Genomic DNA, 5,891 nt, shown 5'->3' on the forward strand with positions numbered 1-5,891 from the left:
CACTGCCCTAACCATATGTGTCCTAGAAACAAATGATGTTGTGTGGCCTGCAGAATGTCACTGGTTGATCGGTGGAGATGAATCGCACAATGTCATTGGTTGACTGGTGGATGAATCGCACAGGGTCGTTGACTGCTAGGATGCAGGGTGTGCACCATAACCATCCGTGTCCTAGAAACCAATGATGTTGTGTGACGTGCAGAATGTCACTGGTTGACTGGTGGATGAACCGCTCAGTGTCATTGGTTGACTGGTGAATGAGCCACACAGCGTTATTGGGTAAACTGGTGGATGAGCCGCACATTGGCATTGGTTGACTGTTGGATGAGCCACTCAGAGTCATTGATTGCTAGGATGCAGGGTGTGCACCATAACCATCTGTGTCCTAGAAACCAATGATGTTGTGTGGCCTGCAGAATGTCACTGGTTGACTGGCGGATGAACTGCACAGAGTCATAGGTTGACTGGTGGATGAGCCACACAGCATTACTGGTAGACTGGTGGATGAGTCACACAGCATCATTGGTTGACTGGTAGATGAGCTGCACAGGGTCGTTGATTGCTAGGATGCAGGGTGTGCACCATAACCATACATGTCCTAGAAACCAATGATGTTGTGTGACCTGCAGAATGTCACTGGTTGACTGGTGAATGAACCGCTCAGTGTCATTGGTTGACTGGTGGATGAGCCACACAGCTTTATTGGGTAAACTGGTGGATGAGCCTCACAACGTCATTGGTTGACTGGTGGATGAGCCACACAGAGTCATTGATTGCTAGGTTACAGCGGTGCACCATAATAGCCTATGATAATGTTGGACCACCAGCATCTTAGCAAGCAATGAAGCTGTGTGGGCTGCACAGTGTCAGTGATTGCTAAGATGTTGGTGGCCCCACATCATTATTGATTATTATGGTGTGCCTGCCTGCTTCCAAGGAACCAAAGATGCTGTGTGACCCAGCCGCTAGCACCCTGTGTGGCTTGCGGTACATCATTGGTTTCTAGGACACAAACGTACCCGGGTTTGTTCACTGAACCCAAATTTCTTGGCAAAATGCCCAAGTGAACCCAACTGAACCCAACTCGGTTTGCTCATCATTAATATTTAGACTAACACCAGACTATATGAGGAAACCTCAGGGTTCCAGCGCTATTTATCTACTTTCCCAAGCAATAAAAAGCTGATGGATTGTATCCCCTTTAGGGTTAAATAATAAAAGGGAATTCAAAGTTTTGGCTCGAGTTTTGTGCCTTCTTGCAGCCAAACTAGCTGGTGTGCCGCACGGCGCTGAATGAATGGAGTGCCTTGCTCTAGATAATTTATATTTCTGGGGAAAGGAATACTTCAGGCAGCACCTCGTACATCCGTATTACAAGATTGCAGACACAAGACGAAACTCCCCAGTGGGCGCCGGTCCTGCTGTGACTTGTAGCCCCCCACCCTCACCAGCTGAGAGCCAGTAGTAGTCTGTCCGGTGTGGATTGTGGTCAGGCTCTTTATTTGTTCTGCCATATCTGAATTTCATTTACGGTTGGGCAATACCGTGACTCAGCATTTCATGAGGCGAAGGTCTGGGCTCTTTCTGCAGGATCTCGTCGCACTCACGTCAACAGCAAATATGGCTTGGGGACATAGCGAGGAGCCCTGTGCTGGGGCCCTGCCAGCAGCGATGTGTGTGGGACGTGGCTGGTGCTGCCAAGTCTCAGCTCTCACACTCACCCTACCTGGACCCGCAGGATATCGCCACACTCTATAAATATGTTTAAAGGCACGCTACGGTCCAAGATGAAAATTTTGCATGTAAACTGACTCAGGGGACAAGGCCTGCCTACTAATTAGAGGCTGAAATCTCCATCTTAGGACTTTGGGCCCAATCACACCCACGTGTGGGTTACAGCGTGCGTTATATAGCCCATTTACATTAGCGTCGGTGTACACAAATCTTTATGGGCACCCATGCATTTCCTATGGGCCTTCAATACATGTCCATCCATCAGAAAAAGCATATGACCCCTTTTTTTTGTCCTACAAGTCTACACAATGTGGTGAATTAGAGCCATGGGTGGTTTTGGAGGTGTGGTCCATTAGAAATGGAAACACCCCCAAAAGCCATACACAATGTACATCCATATTCTTCCCTGCTGTACAGACCACTATGGTGTCCTTACCTTTGAAGCCCATCTTTGCACACACCACCTCCCCATAACCATTTCACACCTTACATGGGAACCCAATAGGGCTTCCTCAGAAACCCTATAGGGTGGCGCCTCTGTCTGTGATGTCATCTGATTTTGAATACTAAGTATCACTTTGATTACTAAGCATTACCTCGTTTGGATTTATATACTTTGGTACCATTTTTTTTTAGATTTGAATGTTTAATACCTTTTTGAGACCAATTGTTGTGCTAAAATTGGTTCGATCTTTGCATGTATCCAAGTTTTGCAGATATCATCGTCCCTGGGTATATTTCTGTGATTATTCGCTGGAAATGCAGTTGATCCTTTCACAGGATTGACTTACCAAATCGCAAAATTGACCTCTGTAAGGGCCCATTCACACCACATCCAGATCATCTCCAGACCAGACCAGATTGTTCCCGGACCCAAAATGCATCCTAATGTATCCCTATGTTATTTCCGGCCTCTGTTCACACCAGCCCAGTGCGTTCCAGACCAGACCAGACAAATACTGCATGTCTCATTTTGTCTGGTCTGGAACGCACTGGAACTGCAGGCAGGTTCACACCATTTTCCGGACCAGATCTGGTCCGGAAAATGATGTGAACCTGCCCTTAATGCCCCTCGGGGTCTGAATTTCTGATGCCTTCATTACACTCAGACCCCATTCACACTTGCGACTGGGGCCAATTGGGGCAGCGTCATGAATTGCTCTGTGAGACTTGCAAACGGCTTTGCGAAGCTATACACAGCAATGGCAGCTGCCAGCGCCATGTAAACTTCTGCAGCTGCTGTCAGTTGTTTGCATGAGTCTCATGGAGCAATTTATGAGATTGCCCCAATTGGCCCCAATCACAAGCGTGAATGTGGTCCGTTTGTGGAGGACAGGACCGCCCCTCTACACTTGTGTGATGAGTCCATTGCCAGTTGCGTTCCAAGGTTCTCCGGCCGGGTAACTTGCAGAGAGCACAGCTGGTGAGTTTACAGGTTGTAGTAATATTTCCTGGGATTGCTACAAATGTAACGTGTCTGATCTTGCCGAGGGAAAAACTCTCTCCCGTCTTGCCGGGTGTAAATCATTCTGGTCAGGGCTTGGCTTTTCACAAGAGTCATGAGAGGGTCGTGAGAAATGCAAAAGCGCACCGGGGACAGCTTCACGTGAGAGCATTCCACTGACAGGCCATGCTGAGACTCGCAGTTCCACCATCAGGCTGACTCTATCAGGGTCATGTCACAATCGGTTACGATGCACAATGCTTATCACACCAAGGGACCGATTTATAGATCTTCCGTCCAGTGATACGCTGGGTGAATGCCGTTCACATGGCATTTCTGCCCCTGGGTGGAGCTGAGGAGCATCTGAATTTCCTATGCTCCTCAGCTCCATCTAGTGGTGGGAATGTTGTGCCAACGGATGTATAGCTGGGCAGGAGATTGGCAGCAGATTATGCGCAGCAGATTATGGGCAGTTTAAGGTTATTTAGTATTAATTTTTCCAGTGGCATAAATTACCAGGGATGCACCAATACCGATAATTGTTTTTATCAGGAAGCCTGGCAGTGAGTCATTACACATTGCCCGGCTTCCTGAGTGGCCAGGAAACCAGCTCCAAGTGACGAGGGAGTATGGAGCCGGCTTCCCGGCCAATCAGGAAGCAGGGAAGCGTGTAATCACTCGCTGCCCGGGAAATATCGGGCTAGGCATCGGAGCATTTGGGCGCGCATGAGTACACACCCAAATACTTGGCATCGGCACCGATACCAATACTAGTATCGGTGCATCCCTATAAATTACATTTTCTGGCTCTGTATTTTCACTTTTTTGGCCCAGTCTTTTTCTTTTTTAATGCCCATAGTATTTAATACCTTAAGTAAATTTACCCCAAATTGCCCCTGATAAGTCACTGGGGTTTTAAAACCATTATACAGCATAAGGCAGCCGACTTAAGGAAGCTTGCAGTGATTACAGGTACTCTTTATATTTCAAACCTGCAATGCATCTCAAAAATAGAGCTTGCAATGACCCGGTATATTGGCACTTACAATGTTTTTATGGCTTTCATGTGTAAGCCAGAAGGTTTTACAAGGAGAATGGCATTGTTTCCCCTGATTATATAGAGTGTGAATGAATATTGGAATTAGTAAGGAGCCTGGTAATGAGTCGGGTCTGCTGGCCCCGCTCTGCTCTGTAGCTGCCCTCAGGGAGTCCCGTAATGTGAGACCTTGGAGGACCACGTGAATGATTTGTGCCGTGATGGCTAAAAGGGAGCCAGACAGAATCAGCTTGACATTAGAAAGTCTTTTTTTTACTAAGGGAACAGCAGGGAGGTGGCAGATGGGTCTGCAACAAGGCAAACAGGATGGGAGCAAGAAAATATTACTTCCCCCTCTCAGAGAGTATTGATGTTTTTAAGAGGACCCGGAGCGGGTACCGGGTGACACCCCGCCGTGACGTCATCGTGCATGCCTGGTCATCTTGGTGATACCTGCCGGCAGCCATCTTGGTGATGGACGCTGGCAGAGAGAGGAGGGGACTTTCACCTGGCGGGATAAGGTTTGCTGCCGGCTCCCCTGCTCTTTCCTGCAACTGTCAGGCTCTCAGTCCATGACTGAGTGCCCAACATTTCAGAGTGGGTGACACCAAAATGACTGTCAGTCATTTTGGTGTCACTCCCTCCAATGGTGTCACCCAGGTGTGGGCCGCACCCCCCTTGTGAAGCCACTGCCTGTACTGCGGAAGCTATGCCCAAAGAAGGCTAATGGAGGACAAAGGACTTGTCACCTGCATTGCCCATGGCTCCCTGCTGCTGATCCTTTTCCCATTACTGACTTACCATGCCTTGTTCTGCACTGTGTCTCTGTATGGAAGGGGCAATCTTGATATAGGCAGGGCTTTGCATCCTCATTTTGGAGCTGCCCCCCGATGACTGGTGGGGTAATGAAGAAGAAGCAGGTACAGGAAGCACAGATACACAAAGTGAATGAAGCAGGAGCAGGGAGATCCTTGCACTGCAGGTCTTCAGGTACAGAGTCCTCTCCAGCAAGCAGAACATTTATTAGCACAGGAAACGCATCACCAAATATCACTCCAGATCTGGTGAGACTATCAGTCAGAGGCAGCAGTGCCTTAGATGATGTCACACTGACATACAGCTAGGATGCCAAAGGCACAGGAGGCACACTTCTGATTTCAGGAGGGATTCAAGACAACTTCATGAAAACTTGAAGTACTGGTGACCAGGGGCGTAATTAGAAATCACAGGGCCCCATAGCAAAATTTTGTATTGGGCCCCGTAATTTCTAGTTATACCCCTTGCAGAGCCCACTCGAGATCCCACCTGAGGGTGAACTTGCAGAGCCCACACTAGTCTCTCTATGGTGGGCTCTGCAGGGTCACCCTCAGTTGGGCTGGTCGCACTCCTTACCTGTCCGCCCACGCGGTATAACACATTGCACTGCGTGTGCAGAAACTCATGCAGATCTGGTCTGCATTTGGTGTGAACAAGCCCTTATGCTACTTTCCCCTGGCATATACCAATGCATCAAACACGAGATAATAATTAACCGTAATGAGCTTTTATTTCAAACGCATTTTTGTACAGCCATTTCTGCAAAAAACAAAATGTCTGATTTTTGTATTCTACAAATGTATCTGAATAATATTCTTTTTTTTTTTTTCCCTTTTTCTTTACAGTATGAAAAAATACAAA

Source organism: Nanorana parkeri, unplaced genomic scaffold (genome assembly GCF_000935625.1).
Source record: "Nanorana parkeri isolate BGI_ZX_2015 unplaced genomic scaffold, ASM93562v1 scaffold309, whole genome shotgun sequence".
NCBI lineage: Eukaryota > Metazoa > Chordata > Amphibia > Anura > Dicroglossidae > Nanorana > Nanorana parkeri.